The sequence below is a fragment of the Phalacrocorax aristotelis genome, chromosome 5, assembly GCF_949628215.1.
Source record: "Phalacrocorax aristotelis chromosome 5, bGulAri2.1, whole genome shotgun sequence".
In the NCBI taxonomy this organism is placed as follows: domain Eukaryota; kingdom Metazoa; phylum Chordata; class Aves; order Suliformes; family Phalacrocoracidae; genus Phalacrocorax; species Phalacrocorax aristotelis.
Window position 1 is genome coordinate 62,060,208 of NC_134280.1, and position 17,948 is coordinate 62,078,155.

Below are 17,948 nucleotides of genomic sequence, written 5' to 3' on the forward strand. Positions count from 1 at the left end.
GTCTGCCATCTTTCCCTGACGAGCGGTCCCGCCACGTTAGCCAGACACCATCAAACACACCACTTGCTATGCAAGTAACAGGACGGAGCAAATGTAACGACCATTTTGTGCCCCGCGTTACAGTCCAGCGTTTTGCCTTGCTCAACTCTTGACAAAATAACAGGATACACCCTCAGTAACGACATGCTCCTAATATTATACATCACTTAAATGTTAGTGGTTGGTTGTAGGACTGGTCAACTTCTGCAAACAGCATTCTTGACCCTAAATAGTATTCAGCTGATGTGGGGCGAAAAAGGAATTACTGTTTGCCTATAAAGTAGTTAGCCCCAAGTTAAATCCTTGGCTACGGCTACAACTGGACATCACATGCTTCTCCACCTCTTGCCAAAAATAACCAACAATTTCTTTATTTACTTGCACAACTACGTGTACCCTCCTATTTTTCTCTCACTACGTGTTCCAATATTTTCAATGCACGTCTGCTTGATTTTAACCTTTATTTAGGTCCAATCCTTGTAATAAAGGTTGTTAGGATGCTAAGTCAGAATTTGAGTTAATTAATTGGAGAAGGCAGAGTTATTGTACGGAGGTACTAAAACCTAACATGGGAGTTACTACTGTAACACCACCAATAATCAGTCTTGTAAATAATGAGATGTATAATTTAGGGGTGGGGAAAAATAGTTGGGTGTCAGAGTTAATAAATTATAGCTCTCAAGAGCCACTCGTCACATCTCTTGCTTACTAATTTTATAAATATTAATCAAGCTTCTCTTCACACATCTCCTAAAATATAAAGTCCTACAGAACTATTCAGATACACACATTATTAGCATATCATCTATTGTAAAAGACTTTAATGTTGATAAACATTCCCGCTGGTTACTTAACCATACAGACTCTAAAATGACTTAACAAAATAAAGCATTAAGTATAGGCTGATTCAATCTGTAAGTGTATTTCATCCACAAACATCAATTGGCATACATGTCATCCCAAATTAAATGCTCGTGATCTACTAAAAAAAAAAAAATCCTCCTTCTCAGCTACTAACTAGCCTCGACATATTTTTTACAGCTGTTTTTTAGGAACTATTTCTAGCGATTTTCTTATTTTTCACCATGCAACTTCTTATAGTTTGAAAATCAAAATGGTCCAAATGTGTAAGTTGTAAACGTGAATGATACTGATCCTCTTAAAATAGACAAAATTATGGATCCAGTGCTCCACTGACACATTTACACAATTCTCATTAGCTTTCAGAAATGGATTTTAAATTAGGTTTAGAAAAGAAGGGGGTGATTTGGGGGTGATTAACCTCTCCCATTATATTGGTCTCTCTCTGGAGTTTTGAGCTGGTCACATTGCTAAATAACAGAGCCTCCCAAAACATCTCACCACTGGCAGTTTTGTCCTCACATTCCAGTTTTTGTTCATGAGATCAAGCTCGCCTTCCACTCAGCCTGCAACTGGAGTATCATCAGCATGTAATCAAACTCTCAAATCTCTTTGAAACGCCTTCAGTTGCTTCTGTGGAGCAGAGTATCTCTCTCAAGATCCATTATTTGTCCTTACTTGGGAGCGGTTTCAATTAAAGGCTTCCTTGTGCTCAGTGCAAATTTCATCATACGTAGGACAAAAGGGCCCAAACGAGGTGAAAGGTCCGGCTAGTGCCTTTGCAAGCTGAAGTGCTGAATCTCCTTCAATCGACTACTCGTAAGGCTTACTTTGGCCACAGAAGAGTTTATAACTACCCAAAACATGCAGTAAGACAACATAAGATATATCAGTGAGTTTTAAACACTCTGATAAACGTTTCTATCAGAGGTTAAATACAACTGTGTCCGAGAAGCCCTTGCACGATTTTTTTGTTATCTGAAAAACAGCAAACACTTCCTTGTCCTAATTTTCTCTTGGCAGGTACATTTGTGCTGGTAGGCGACTGAGGGTTTAATACGGAAACTCCGGTTACACCTGTAACTAATGTGGACTACTGATACCATTTGGAGGGGAGTGTTTTGTTTCAGAGCACCTAAGTAACTCAGTGGAAGGAGGCCCATGTACTTTAGATTAATTTATAAACTTCAGCATTGAAACACACACCTCCACAGGCTCTTTGTTCTTCCTTGTTTCTATGCCTTCGCAGAGGATAAGCAGTAGTTAGGTGTGAGTGCTCAGAGTGGAAAGAAGAAACAGAAGTTATAGAAGCAGCTATTTGCAGTAGACATAATCTATTATGCAGCAAAAAGAGATGATCTGAGGACGAACACAGGCAAGAAGGTTTTGGCAGCACACCTACCAATAACAATTTGTGCTATTTTTGTTATCAAAATCCCAAGCGTAGGCACAGACAGAAAATGCTTTGGCGAGAACAATTTGTTTTACTCATCAAACTGCCTTGACCTATTCATCAAAACACTTTTTACAGCCAGTATGAGTTGTTTATATCAGCTGGACACTTAATTCTTGAACAAACTTGAGTCCTGTCAAGGCTGTGCTACTATTGCTGCCCAGAGCAGCAAAACCACAAAGATAAGGATGGGAGACAGCAAGACCCTAGGGCTGTAATTCCACCCACCAGGCCCTTCACTCAGTCGCCAATAATATAGGGTGCAACTGCATGAAACAGCAAGCCACACTCAAAAGTTCATTGCTGTGAGAAGGGCAAGAACTGGTATCTTACGATTTTCTTGATCTGCTCCCCATTTAGCAGATTCAACTCGCCCAGCAAAAAAGGGTTTTCCTGGGTGAGTTGCATCAGCTCAGTAAAACAGTCAGTGACTGTCAGAGCTAGCACGAAGAGGAAGGCAGAGTTTTTCCTTGTCAGTTAGGGGGTAGAGCTGCGCAGACTTCGGTTTAGTTTCTGGGTAGGAATTATGAAACCCAAACAACCCAGAGCGTGCTGGTTGGCAACGTGTTGTTGTGACCCTAACCTGAAAAGTACGAGCAGCAAGTACAGATCAACACAAGGAGGGTGGAACAGGGAAAGGTTCCACTTCAGTTTTTCTCTTTTGTTGTAGAATTTCAGCCCATAATCTTTAGTCTTTCCCACAGTATTTAGCAATATCTGTTAAGCAGGGAAATAATTTGTGGTAGGATTTCAAATTATAGTATTACTTTACTGCTTTTCATATTGGATGAAATATTTTATGTTTACAGTATTTATCCTCCCAAAACAGAGATAAGACTGGACAAAGTTAACTATTTTTTTTATCCTTGGAATTCCTTATCGAAAGTATTTTTTTTAACTGATATAGTTGTCTCTGAAGTATGACTTGTATTATGAGAAACAAGCATTCAGTGTGATGCATTTGGATTAAAATTTTTCAAGGTCTAAATTCCTGCTGAAGCCTGTAAAGGGAACAGAGTTAAACTGATAAAAAGTGTTTTTTTTAAAACATAAAACATTAAATTTACACTTTCCACCAATTACCATCACATTCAGATAAACCTAGTTCAAGACTCCTCCAACCCTCTCCCATACCTTTGTTTGCCAGGCATATCCAAAATCCACCCTTCTATTGCTGGGCGTAAATGGAAAACCACATTCAAATTTAAAGCAAACACACTTTGCTCTTTTTGCAACAACTGGAAGGTCAGTTGAGAAGCCCTGTATTTCCTCAATTAAAAAACTCACACAGGTTTCTTTATGCAGTTTACATTAAGTCAGTTGCAAAAATAAGCACAGATATTCAAACACAAATTTCAGGTTCATTTTTTTGCATCAAAATTCTACTTTCTTTACTAAAACAACTTTAATACAGGACTGAAAAAAAGGCCGGGGGGGGGCATTTTGCTTTTTGCTTGCTGTTTAACTTGCAGGTTAAACAGCCACGCTCCTTCCTAAGCTTTAAAAGCTGCAAAGGACAGAAGACACCTTCCATGGGCGGTGGTTTCTGGGGCTTTGTGCAAGGGGGCATGCTTGTGCCGATGTTCATTTCATGAAGACATCGTTGTTCCTTGTGGATCTCCTAAGGTACGTGAGTGACCCACTTCTGTGGCTCTTTCAAAGAATAAAACCAGGCTGAAAATGTTCTTCCGCATGCCCGTCTTTCTGCTTGTTTCTTCCTCAGCCTTTAAAACCCAGTTCTAAGGAACCTCACACACCATCCTGGTATTGCTATTTCAAGTTCTGCCAAGTGTTAACGGTAACTCTTAGGAAATTAACTTGTCTTGCGTACAAAGATAATGCCAGGGTGACTAAACTGGTAAGTCTCAGGAAATGTAGAATGAATCTTTAAAATCTTTTTGGTTATCATGTAGATAAAAGCTGGCTGACTTGAGATGAACTGCCTCTTCTTGCTTTGTAATGAATGCTTTCCTTAAGAAAAATAACAAACAGCTGATTTTGTGGAAGGACTTACAGCTTTCAAAAAAAGAATTAGGTGCTCACCAAAGAAAAAAACAGCCTTGAAGAATTGTTAGGTTATGTTTCTTCATTAAAAAATTAAAACAAACTGCAGGAAACCTCTGATGTTTCCTCTGATGCAGCCCAACAGAAGTGGATTTGAAGAGCTGGCGCTGAGGACCTGCTAGCTGTACCAAATGAATACTGACATCCTCTGACGGCTGGACCACATGTTCTGGTTTAGTTTTACCCAAAAAAGAATAAAGTTTGCTTATTCCAAGGTTGCAACCAAAGCAGGGTACGTCGGGACTCACAAGAGGACCTCTTCAGAAATGCACACCTCATCCAAACTAAAACACTAATCCTCTTGGTTTTTCACATCACAGAAAGGCAGTATAACTGCACTATAGAAGAGTGACATTTATGCATCAAGCAGCAGAAAAACACAGAAGTGGAAAAAATAGCAAGGGTTTATCTTGAAATTACAGAAGTAATTACTGCTTCAGTTTAGGATTTGCAGATTTTTTTTTTAAATAATTGTTTGCTTTCAACCTTATTGTTCTTTTAAGTGCCACAGTTGTTGAAACAACCAACTGGGACAACTATGTCTAAAAAAAAATGGCACTCTGCCACTTGTCACAGACTATTTTGTTCAGGGATACTGTGAAATGCTTATTTCTCTGCTTGCACTTGTATTACATCAATAGGTGTAGATTTGACAGGTGCTCTGTCCCTGTGTCTTAAACTATGCTAAGTTCTTGTTCATATTTACAGAGGACCACAAAGAGTTAGAGTAATGCAATATTCTACAGGGTGGTTTGAACATCTTTATTGGATCACGTAAATGATAATGTATCATGGTATTGTGTTTTTCAGTCTACATTTTCATTTTCAGTCTGTTTTCCCTCTTTGTAAGAGCCACAGAAGTAGGTCATTCCTCACGCATACGCCTTAGGAGATCCACAAGGAAAGGGTGTATCTTCATGAAATGTATCACGATAATGTAAATTTGTAGTTTGACACTGTAAATTTTCTTGAAAGACTCTTTCTAACTAGCTATTTGTGGTGTCTTAAGTGTCTCCCACATCAGTACATTTAATATTCACATTTTTCTTCCCTCTCTTTCCAGCAGGAAAAGAATTTGAAGTGATTGTTAGGATTAATGAACATTAGACGTGTACAAAAATCCTGTGTGCTTCTATTTTTGAGGCACTTGGCAAGGACAAATATAATATTTTACAATATCAGGATACCGCACTACAAAATTATGAGAATCTGATATAATCTGAGAAAGACAACATCCAAGGTAATCAATGAAAAATAAGAATTGTAACACAGAATGACACTGGCAGATTTTAAAAAAAAAAAGGAAAATGTGGCTTTAAAATTGCTGGCATTAAAAGCTACACATAATTTTGGAGTCAAGTAGTAAAAATAATCTGTTACCAAAATAATGATATGAAAACATTGGAAAAAAGTATTTTTACTTAACATAAAAAATTACAAACACATTGGAATACTTTTCCTATGGTGAAAACCCCCAAATTTTTAAAATAAAAACTTATTTCAAACTAAGATTCCAATGATACAGTGCTAATCTGTAAAATCTTTAATGGAGCATGTTGTACTTTTTACTGTTGTTTTGAAATGAGCATCATTTCTGCACCCTACACTTGAGAATATTCATAGGGTACCATCCACTAATATTACCAACCATTTCGTTTTTACACTTGAGTAATCGCTTCTTTTTTTAGTGACTGATACATTGCAAGATCAAAGGCTGCAGACAGATGAACACCACAAATGTGGCAGCTGAGCTCACTTCCCAAAACACATCATTCCTACAAATAAACGTCATTAAGAATAAGCAGGCAGTCAAATTACAGAATTAAAACATAATCCTGTGTTACTCAAGTAGTTGCTTATTAGCAGGCCTACTGACTCCAGGAAAACTATTCACATGAATAAAGATATCTGGGGTTGTGCTTTTGGGGCATATTCCAAAACCTTATAAAGTAAATAGTCTGATTAACTGACTCCTAGTTTAGGCTGACGTTTTATAGCGGCAAAGAGAAGTTTTATCTTAATGGAGAGATAGTGCTCTCCCCCACAAACCACAGCAGACAGGAGTGAAGTCTAGTTTAACTCTGGCAGGCATTGAATCGCATCCAAGCCTATTTTAGGTTTAAAAGGAAGAAGACCTCATTACCTGGGTCCAACCTCACCGTGAAAGCACTTGAGGACTGAGCCAGGGCTTCGCTATCAGCAGCAAGAGTCCAACCACATTAAAAGCAAAAACCAAACCAACAAAAAAAACCCTTTTCTTGCACCGGTGTAAGGTCCTGTTACTAATCCATCTGTGGCACAAATCCTTCCTGAGAAGCAGTTTTACCCAAGTCAGTTTGCACATGGCTTGCAAACGTTCACCTACACCTTCCCTTAACAGTTTAATACATCAGGAACTTATCCGTATGTTTTCCTACTTTGTAAAAGCAGATATCTTCAAGTCTTCCTTATTTTCCCCCTGTGAGACATCATTAATGAAATACCCGTTAAAAATATCTTCTAAAGATTTAAATTTCCATATCGGAGACTCTCCTCCTGGAATGAACAACGGAAAAGGCACATTTTAATTACATGAGTTATGAAACCAGATCAAATCGTTATAAGGAAAAAAGCATTTCCTTCTTTAGCAAAGAACACATATTCCTATAAATTTGTTTATTCTGAGATACAAATGTTCTAATGAAATTTTTCCAAATGTTAAAAAAAAACTAACTTGTGCTTATTTTTTTCTAATTTTCCTGTTCCAAACCAGTGACAGTCCAAGTCTGTTCCAAAGAAAAACGTGACATTCAGCAGCAGTTTAATGAACTGTTTTGACCAAGTGAAATACACCGTGTCCACTCCTAGTAACGAGACACTTGGCAGAAGGTATCACATCACAAGAACAATAGCAGCAGACCATCATTATGGTCCACAAAATACTCTAACCTCTGAGCAATCTCTCTTCAACAATGGAGGGGAAGATAAGGTAACATGCCTACTTAGCTAACTGCATGTGCAGTTGGCGGTGGCGGTGCTTTAGCCTGTAACGTCTTCAGTCTGTAAGCAATTTAATAACAGGAAAAGGATTATAAATATTTTCATTTGCCTTTTTTTTAACATACTGTTGTTAGTAAGACTTAAAGCTGATGTTGTTTTCTGACTTAGATTACAGAGACTTTTGATTAAACAGCAAACGTTTTAGTGTAAAATACACTAAAATATCATCAAGCATCAGTTTTTGAAGACAACATGTCTACCCATGTAACACTGTAATTAGATCTGGGGTGAAGGCAGACAGGAAATCAGCTTGTTTTTCTGGCTTTGTCGTCTTTTTATGTAATTACCACTCTCTGTTATCAGAACAGAGAGTACAACCCTACCTATATATGATCTGATGTTTAAAAGAAGATGACAGAGTAAGAGTGGAAAGGAAAATGGCAAATCTGTATCTATAAATAAAAACATGGTCATAGACATCATATCATGCTGAAATGAAACACGGAAATGTCCAGCGATGAGATACAACAGGTGAGAAAATGAACGGACAGAGACTGGAAAGCATCAAACATTATTGCTACACCAGGAAGACTGAGCCTTGCTGAATGTGTACATGCAAAAATATTAACATTATCTTCAGAGATTTTCAACAACAATGAAATGATCTTGCTGTAGCTTCTCTTGGAGGGGATCACGGGTAATTGAAGAATTGCCATCAGGACACAGAGGCACAAGAAAAGGGCCACACCATCAGTCTCGGATGCTATTTAAAACAGACTGAAGGTTTCAAGAAAACAGAAAATTTGAGATCCTTCTAGAAATAGATTATTTTTGTCCACACTGTACTTGTGAAAACACAGTTTCTACAGTTCTAATATATGCACTGAACCTCAAGACCGTTTTCAGATTTATTTTGTTTTTAAATACTAACTGCATCTCTTAGAATAAGATAATGAACAGGCACACGTCACTTAAATAGTACGTCTGCCAGGAATTAAAGTACTTCCATCTATACATTTTGTGCCATATCTTACAAAGGAAAAGGTGTACAGCTATTCTAGACAAATACAATTTAATGAGTGTAAATTAATTTGTCCTTTTCCTACTTCAGTGACAAAAAGCACCTTTTCAGACTTATTTTTCTATATGCATTTTATAAAATAATTTAAAAATACAAAATACACATGTGAGAGTAGTCAAATCTTTCAATTAAAAATATGCTTTGTTACTCAATTGAATTTATTATTCAATTTCATAAATGTTAAACACTGTAATCTATAGTTATTATTCTGGATAATACCTCAAAATGTGTTAGAAGTACATCCTGTGAGGAAATATATCACCTATCACTCATGTTTCACAAAAATACCTAAAAGGAGCTCAAGGTCATAGCTAAAAGGTAAGTGTTAGGGCACAGAATCAAATACCCCAAAGTTAAGACATGAAAAAGAGTAGAAAAAAGCATTACTTAATCAACAGGTATGGACTTTTCAACCAACCTGTCTATAGAGTAAAAGGAACACTGTTTAATTCATTGAACATGTTTTAAGGTATTTACTTTTGAGCCGTGTACTTAGGGTACACATGTATAGCCAGTTTTATATCTGTTTTTATTCACTTGTTCATCATTTACACTTAAGCAGAGATTACAAAACAGGGCAAGTACCTGCACAGGTCTTGGGAAGTGGTGTCCCAGACTGTGGAAGCGCAGTCATTACTTGGAGAGAAATCCTGCAGGTTTCCCCACACGACAGAGGTCCCAGACAAGGGGAGGTCTGTTTTCAGCACGGTCTCCATGGCAACACAGTGGGCGTCACACTCAGGGTACCACATCCTACATCACAGTCAACATGAAAAAAAGGAGTCCTGTTATTAGGTTTGCTCTCCTCCCTATACCTCGCAGAGCTGCCTTTTACACCTAGTTTTCCTTTTTGCAGTTAATCACACGATAGGATTATTATCACCACAAGCACTATTAGCCATTAAAGATAATATATTCAGGAAGAGGCTGGGCGGATCAGCAGCATCAAGGCTGGGCACAAACTTTCTAACATCTGACTGTAGAAAGGAAGCTAATGGACAGTTATGCACAACACAAGCAATACTGGCTAAATGAATCCCTGGTGTAAATCCATTATGGTCAGTAAAATTATTTCTAGGGTGAATATGGCTCCGGATGTTTATTGATTACTGAAGAAATTTGCGCACTGAATATTTTATTTATCAAGTTTCTTATGTATACAGCTATTAAGATCAATGCTAGAATAATAGTAAAAGTTCAATTTTCATTCAAATATCTCCTGATACTTTGTGGGTTATAACTACCATATAAAACTCAATCAAAATCACCTAATACTTAAATTAAATAACTAATTAGCAGGAGTTAGTGGAAACACACAGAGCATTAGTATTAATTTTAATAGACATAGAGACAGTAACATTAAGAGAGTAGCCCAAATTATGGACCAGAATTTCATGGTCAGGAGTCACCTAAAATGTAAAACAAAAGTATGGTTTCTGAGTTAAATCTTACAAAGCTTGCTATCTAAGTATCAGACAAGAGACGACAGATGGATTCAGACAGAAAAAGGGGGTATACAAGGAAAAAGGAGCCAATGTTGGCCAGCACTATAGGCAGAATCATACCAGTGCACCAGCTGCCCGCCTGCCTCAGGAGTCCTTACTTCCTGAAGGAAGAATGTCTGCCAGTGCCAGTGTTATTCATTATTGTCGGGCTGCCAACATTTTCCCTCTCCTGAAAAACAAAAATGTGTATACCATGTAAAGCCCAAGAAATATAATACCAGTCTCACTGAAATCTTCAAAAAGTACATCACTGACACAGGCGGGATCAAGATTTTACTCTGATATTTTCCCATTTCTTCAAGTGCTGATTACACACCTATCAACATGCCCTCAAAAGCCAGTATCTGGAGATCAAAATTAACTGAGAAAAGTTTAAAAAGTAAAAACAAAACAAAACAAAACACACAAAAAACCACAAAACCAAACCAAACCAAACCAAAAACTCACCCAAAAAATCCACCCACAAAAACCAGAACTGGAGTGTTAGTGTGGTTCCATTCATCATTACATGCCATATAGATACGGAAATCAGCTTTGACATAATGACAGCTATTTACTTGTGAATTTAAAAGCAGTATAAATATTTTTGTTTTAATGCATGAAATGTAACTATCAGTCATCAAACATTCTTTACCATTTAAATGCATTTCTTCAGCAGATGCAAATTCAGGTATTATAATAGAAACTACTGACTATTTCACAGCAGGCTATGAGTAGCTCTTCGTTCATTTTTTATTAAACAGTTGTATCTATTACATGTGTGAAAGATTGCTTTAGCTGCTTATACAAGGCTTTTAAGCTAAAAAAACATTCCACTCAGCAGATGACACTGAAAAGTGGTAGTTTAATTCAATAATTACTTCTTCAACTTTCTTATATTTTAATTCCAAGCTCAAAATATTATCTGAATTCAAAATAAAATAGGAAATTGCTTAGTTATCTAGTTCTTTAACTTTATCTACTTCTTAGTGTAAGGCACTTAAAACTAATTGCTGTCTGTAGCCTTTGCACTAAGCAGTGCTTAAAAATGAGCTGGTTAACTCATGTCCCTTAACTGATGTGCTTTACATACCTAACAAAAAAAAATCAGTTCCTAGCTGTATTTCTGATCAGTGATGGCAGTATCTTGATTGCAGCAATCTGGTCATTTATCCTTTCCCCCTTTCATTTCAGTAAGCGTACCTTTCAAGCGTAGCATCAGAAATGCCTTCTGGTCCAGCACACTCAGTTCTGTCATTTCTAGCATCAATTGTATTTACATAATTTACAATGATTTTATATTGCTTTTTGTACCTAATTGTCCTCACTAAGTGACTGTGGAATCAAACTTACACACTAAAACGTCTTTGGCAAAGCTCCTTTCACAATAATACTTTTAATTTAGTTTCTTTTCGGAGTAAAATTTTTAAAGCTTGATGTTTATTGGACAAACAATAACAAAGTTGTGAGGCTTCCAAAGTGATTTATTGTTGAGGCTTCTTTCTAACCTTTTAATTTAAATATTAATTTGGAATTAGTTTAACGTGAGAACGTGAAATCTATTTTTCACTGTAATCACGTCAATGTTAGCTCAGACAATTATTTTATCTGTAAGACAACCTTACAAATATGATCTCATCCCCGGCATTGGGAACATGCAGGTAATTAAAATTTTGTCATTTGCTTTATGGTTTTGTTTTTCTTTAAAAAAAAAAAAAAAAAGGAACAAAAAAAGCTATCCCTTCTTCCATTGAAAGTCACTCCCCTATTATTAAAGCTCTTGAAATTAGTTTGTCTCATGAGGCCAACTGGTACATCCCATCCCACAGCAGGGAATGCTGACTGGCGATGCCTCAATACCAGTTTCGAACCAAGCAGTGGCTCAGGAAAACCATGCTTGCTGCCAGTCGTGTTGCTCAGCTATCTGACACGCTTCTTAGCAGGTAGGGAATGACACCCACCAATGCCAGTGGGTGTGGGGAGCTGCACCCCACCGTCGTCTAGAAGGCAGACAGGAAGGAAAGATACTCATGCCCTAGCACTTAAGCTCATCTTTCTCCTCCTAGCAGCAAGCTGGTGGGTAGTAATTGTGCCATTTTGCCAAAGGCTTTTCCATGTTTTTCCAGCTGCCCCCTTCAGTTGTGGAATGAGAGGCATACGGTGGCAGATTTTGCAGTCACCTGCAGAATTTCCTCTCACTGATGTAGTTTCAATGCAGAGCTAAACCACCCACGGATGTGTCTACAGCAGCTGTGGTGTTGCTTTATGCCCCTGACAGTCCAGCAACACAGCAAGACTGAAAACCAGCCAAGGAATCAAAGCGAAGCAATGGAAAAATCATGCCCTTTTTTCCCCCATCAGAAAGCTTTATAGTAAATTTACTTTCCAGTTACGGGAAATCATAGTGCTGTGTACTGGTCTGTCAGGAATTACAAAATCAGCTGTGCTATCGGCAAAGTTTTGTTTTTCTTTTACTGAGATGATATTAAACTTTTCAGTTAGCTCAGCCACCACTGCAGAAATTTAACATTGTTAAATTTAATCACATTTTATAATTTTCTATCCTATATTAAGAACACACTTCTCCTGGGCCGCATGATTATTTTTCCTTTTCCAGAGCTCTCCCACACACTCAAGGGTTAAGACCCTTCCCTTTCTCCTCATGTGCCGTAATTCTGATCGACTATGGGAACAGAGGTTTCTACAGTGCAGGTTTGTGCCACTGCCATCACAGCCTCCCGCACAGAGGTGTGCCAGGGCACACGCTGTGCTCCAAGCCCAGGTAGCTGCTGGAATGATCCCCAAGGGGATTGTCAGGCAGAAGCAAACTCGAATGGTTCTCATATTTCACAGACACCAACCCGGCTTCTGCTTTGGCTTTAGGAATGGGAAGGCTGTAAAGGTACCATTTCATCACCTGCATTCCCCACTTTTATATTCCAACTAGCATTCTGGTTTGTCTTCTCCTGCAGGTTTTACAAACAACTGGAATATTCAATTGATTTTCCATTAAAGGGCATTGTATTCTCAGAGTTAAACTTCTATTATAATTAAGTTTTATGTTGGTTTGGGAACATGACAGCAGCTAACTCAATTTGCTTTTATAGATGATATTAGATGAATCATAGATGAGGATGATAAGTCTCCTAGGTCATTCAAGGTGAAAGAAAATTTCAGACGTAATACCTTCTCATAGAAGAAACAATACTTAAATGACTATTGAACAAATATTTGCGATAAATCCTAACTAACAAATTGCACTACAGGAATAGTGAAAACAGAGACACTGATCTTCCAGATTTTGTACTACATGTATCATTTCAAATATGAAGCCTTGCCCTGACATGTACAACGTGTTGTATAACAGTATGAAATCCCAGCGCTGGTGAAACTCTGATTACCGCCCACTGAAATGCCCAATTCCTCCCATGCCTTTTTGCATATTTTCCCCCCCTAGTTGGCTGAGCCATCTAGCTATAGTCCTGAGGTGTCTGTTAGTTGCTGTGTCTCTTGTGGGGGGGTAAGAATTTTTATTTCTCCTCTGTTTTTTCCTTTCTTATTCCTGAAGAATGGCATATTTTCTAGTTTAAAAAAAGTTTCAGATAGAGTGTGAGATAAGGAACACTAATTAGTGAAATTACTTCAACATATGTACTTCAAATTTTCCAAGTTTATGCTACATGTTATTAAAAAAAACATCTAGAGTAGATCAGCCAGCTAAGTTATTTCATACCGATGGTACTGCAAAAACTCATTTCCCAGAAATAAAATCACAGTTTTGCGATGTAATGAAAAAGAAGAAAAAATTAAAGGTTGGCCAGAAATATCAACAATATATGCTTTTTATGAAGAACATACTGCAGGAACCATCTCATCTCCATGATTAAGCTTTTACTCATTCTTGTTAGCAGATATACATGCCTAATTGTCCCGTAACTTAACATTGAAGGCTAAATTAAAAGGATGTAATGCATTATTTGCTGAACAAAACAGAAATTATCCATATAAAAAGTTTACTATTAAAAAGACTCTTAAGAGAATGCCAACATTGATTTGAATTGACTCCAGGTGTCACTCTGCTTATTATGTGGAAGGTTGTAAGTTAGTTCAGCAGCACTTCACTTAGACACAAAAAAGGTATGATGCAAAACTGAAACCAGAGTAATAAACTTTGACAGAAAGAAGGCATTAATAAGAGCAACCAATGACAAAGTAAACTGTAGATCTAAGCAATGGCTAATCAAATCTAAGAGGATTTACCTAATTAATCCTGTGTTGCACAGCTACCCAGATTGCTTTTCCATTCAATCCATATTGTAAATACTCATTACTTTTAGCTTTCTAGAAACAAGTGACATATCACGTAACAAGCGAAACAGTATTATCTATTTTTGAACTGATTTACTGTACTACTGTGCAAGCAGTTGGCTAATGCACTGCAAAAATAGTTCCAGAGCTCCAAACTGTTTGGAATTAGTTTCTTTTTTTAAATCACAAACCAAACGGTAACAGTAAACATTAATTATTTGGGGAGCAGCATTTGCCCTTAGAACAGAACCTCTTTTTTAAAAGAAAGCGTGGAAAAATAACTTCATGTCTGCATACTTCATGTTTGGTTCTGAGTTCATCAAAGAAAATGTGCAGGCTAACAAGAAGTGTATTGTCAAAGAACCCCAAATGGTTACAGTTTAAAGGCTGCTCTAATTGATAAATTTAAAATATCTGACAAAGAAGCTTCAGAATGTGGCAGGTGGGTGTCGTGTATAGTTTTACTGTCTAAGTAAAGCAAACATATGAAGAGATTAAAAAAATAGATTAAGTGTTTTATAAGCTACTGCTAGCCTACACTAGCCAGCTGAAGGCTTTAAATAATTTAATCCCTTCAGCAACTGCCAGTCCCAACTGCAATACTGAAACAAGGTCTGAATTCAGTTTGAAACCCAACAGGTGCAGTCTAATACTGCTTCCTTAATTCAGCTACTGATCTATGTTTATGCTTGTAGAGGACAGCATATTCTTAAATTCACCATGGCATTAATTAAATTAGCCTAAGTGCCTCTTGTTTCATCCCATCTTCTGCTATCAAATTTACCTCAGACAGTACTCTGTTTCTTTCCCCTCCCCTCTAGAAATGCTCTTCGTGCCAGATGGAAGACAAAGAGTTCTCAAAAAGCTTTTAAATTAGGTTTTTCTTTATATATAACTTATATAAAAATACAAAAGAAACCAGGGAAACTGAACAACATAAAACATTTAATACTGATTTTATTAGCTCAAGTTTTAATATTTGGAAATGGAAGGAGGTATACAAAATTAATGGCAAGCAAAGTATCTAATGGCATACCACCACTTGTACTCGGTCTTTTCTTTGGAAAATCCAGGCAATTTAAGTGGCACCTGATCTAAATAACCTATTTCTCATTTTTATATGCTAACTATTTTTACCAATGTTTGCTAGTAGCACAAACTAATGAATATTGTCAAAACTAATAATTCACCAGAAAAAAAGTAAAAAAGCAGCACTACTATGAAGCTTCTACCAACAGCAACAGGGATGGGTTTTTTCCCCCCTTTTCTCTTTGAAGTCAGGGACAGTCTAACAAATCACAGGGGAATGCTGCTTAGTATCCTATTTCCCACAGAAGTTTAAAGGCTAATCTATATTTTTCTCCTAATCACTGGACAAGAGAAGAGGAAACTTCCCAGGCACCTTACTTCCTTCACTCTGCCAACAGAGCTGGGAGATGGATACGAGTTGCTCTTGGGGAGATTCTGATTGGACACCAGAGGGATATTTTTCACAGTGAGGACAGTCACCACTGGAATGATCTCCCCAGGGAAGTGGTTGACTCGGCCACATTGGACACCTTCAGGAGTCGTCTGGACAGGGTGCTGGGCCATCTTGTCTAGACTGTGCTCTTCCTAGAGAGGTTGGACTAGATGATCCCTGAGGTCCCTTCCAACCTGGGATTCTGTGATTCTGTGAAAAGATGAGACAATTCAAGGTACAACTTCCTTTCCCTTTCTTGCAGCCTGGGGCATGCTTACACTTGGGATGCATACAGACAGTTTTCTCTCTCAAGCAATTAAGCATCATGTTTGGCACATGCAAATTAGAGGATAGCACTACATTTTAATGCAACCTCAATTTAAAATTTTTGCATGCTAAAGTAGTAAGGCACTGGAGTAATGAAGTCAGCTCAGACAGAAGATCATAATTCAATGTCATTCAATACATCAATCCTATAATACACCACGCAAGTGACATGTAGGCTTATGAAAATGAAAACAGATTAAATGTAGACTAAAACAAAATATTTTCTTAAATCCCGAACTCCTCAACATACTAATACCTAGCTAAAAAATGCAAAGATTGTAATCCATAAGAAATGTCTTGTGACTACAACAAAAAGGACACTCTGGTGCACCAGCACAGATTTGAATTTCCAATAATTCTATCTGCACGTAGATGAACAATACTCTTAAATATATTAAAAGTATCTTTGAAATCAGATAGAACACAATTATTTCTACAGTTTTGTGTATCCACAATAGAACTTTTAATTATTAACCAGCAACTACTCTTCTGATTATGTGAAGTAATACAGGCACCATACGTTCTCTGTTTTAAAACTGAAGGTATTAAATTGTACACTTTTGTTTTGTAATTAATCTTAATGTTGATGTAATAGTTTTATTAATGTTTACAGTGTGTTCTCTGATCACACTTGTACTTCAAAGCACTGAATGAATGAATTTTTGGAACCCAGAGCAACCCAAAGTGAATTCACAGCTAGTGATACGGCTCTACCACTTAGTTTATACAAACCTGACATTTAAAATTCAGGTTCAAACCAATCTTTTCCAGGTTTATGACTTTTGAAAGAAGGAAAAGTCAGGAAGGGAGAAATTTTTATTTATTTTTTATTTTTATTTTATTTTTCACAGGTTGGAAGGGACCTCAGGGATCATCTAGTCCAACCTCTCTAGGAAGAGCACAGTCTAGACAAGATGGCCCAGCACCCTGTCCAGACGACTCCTGAAGGTGTCCAATGTGGCCGAGTCAACCACTTCCCTGGGGAGATCATTCCAGTGGTGACTGTCCTCACTGTGAAAAATTTTCCTCTGGTGTCCAATCAGAATCTCCCCAAGAGCAACTTGTGTCCATTCCCCCTTGTCCTCTCCATGGGACTCCTTGTAAAAAGGGAGTCTCCATCTTCTTTATAGCTGCCCCTTAAGTACTGGCACATGGTGATGAGATGCCCTCTAAGCCTCCTTTTCTCAAGGCTGAACAAACCCCGTTCTCCCAGACTATCCTCATATGGCAGCTTCCCAGACCTTTGATCATCTTGGTGGCCCTTCTCTGGACCCCTTCCAGCCTGTCCACATCCTGTTTTTTATAGCGGGGACCAGAACTGTACACAGTACTCCAGGTGTGGCCTGACAAGCACCGAGTAGGGTGGGATAATGACTTCTTTATCTCTGCTGGCGATGCCCTTTTTGATGCAACCCAGCACCCTGTTGGCCTTCTTGGCCGCAGCAGCACACTGTTCGCTCATGTTGACTTTTCTGTCCACCAGGTCCCCCAGGTCCTTTTTCACAGAGCTGCTCTCCAGCCAGGTGGATCCCAGGCTGTGCTGCACTCCTGGATTATGTTTTCCCAGGTGCATGACCTTATACTTGTCCTTGCCGAACTTTTAAAAAGACAGATTGTAGGAAGGCTCAGTCAGTGATAATATCTGTATTCTATTAACAAAGCCTAGTTTTAATTCAGAAATCCCTATATATCAAATGACTTACAATATTTAGGGTATATAATTCTATTCCTGTAAAAAAGTGTTTACACGAACAATTTTTAGTTACATGAATAATCACTGCCTAAGAATTCCCAGTGTAATTAATCTTCTGGGATTAAGAGTTAGCAGAATCAGATCTTTGCTAAATATTTAATAAACATGATGTTAATCGATGCTTAAACCCAACCAAA

At 37.7% G+C, this 17,948-nt stretch overlaps 1 long non-coding RNA gene across 1 annotated transcript; it reads right to left on the reverse strand.

The window, feature by feature from the left end:
• Window positions 1–5,618: 5,618 nt before the first annotated feature.
• Window positions 5,619–10,151, reverse strand: LOC142057935 (uncharacterized). The gene is made up of 3 exons (XR_012660814.1): window positions 10,043–10,151; window positions 9,063–9,230; window positions 5,619–6,952 (listed from the first exon to the last, which is right to left on the reverse strand). It is a non-coding gene; the product is annotated as an uncharacterized LOC142057935 (long non-coding RNA).
• Between the last annotated feature and the right edge of the window lie 7,797 nt (window positions 10,152–17,948).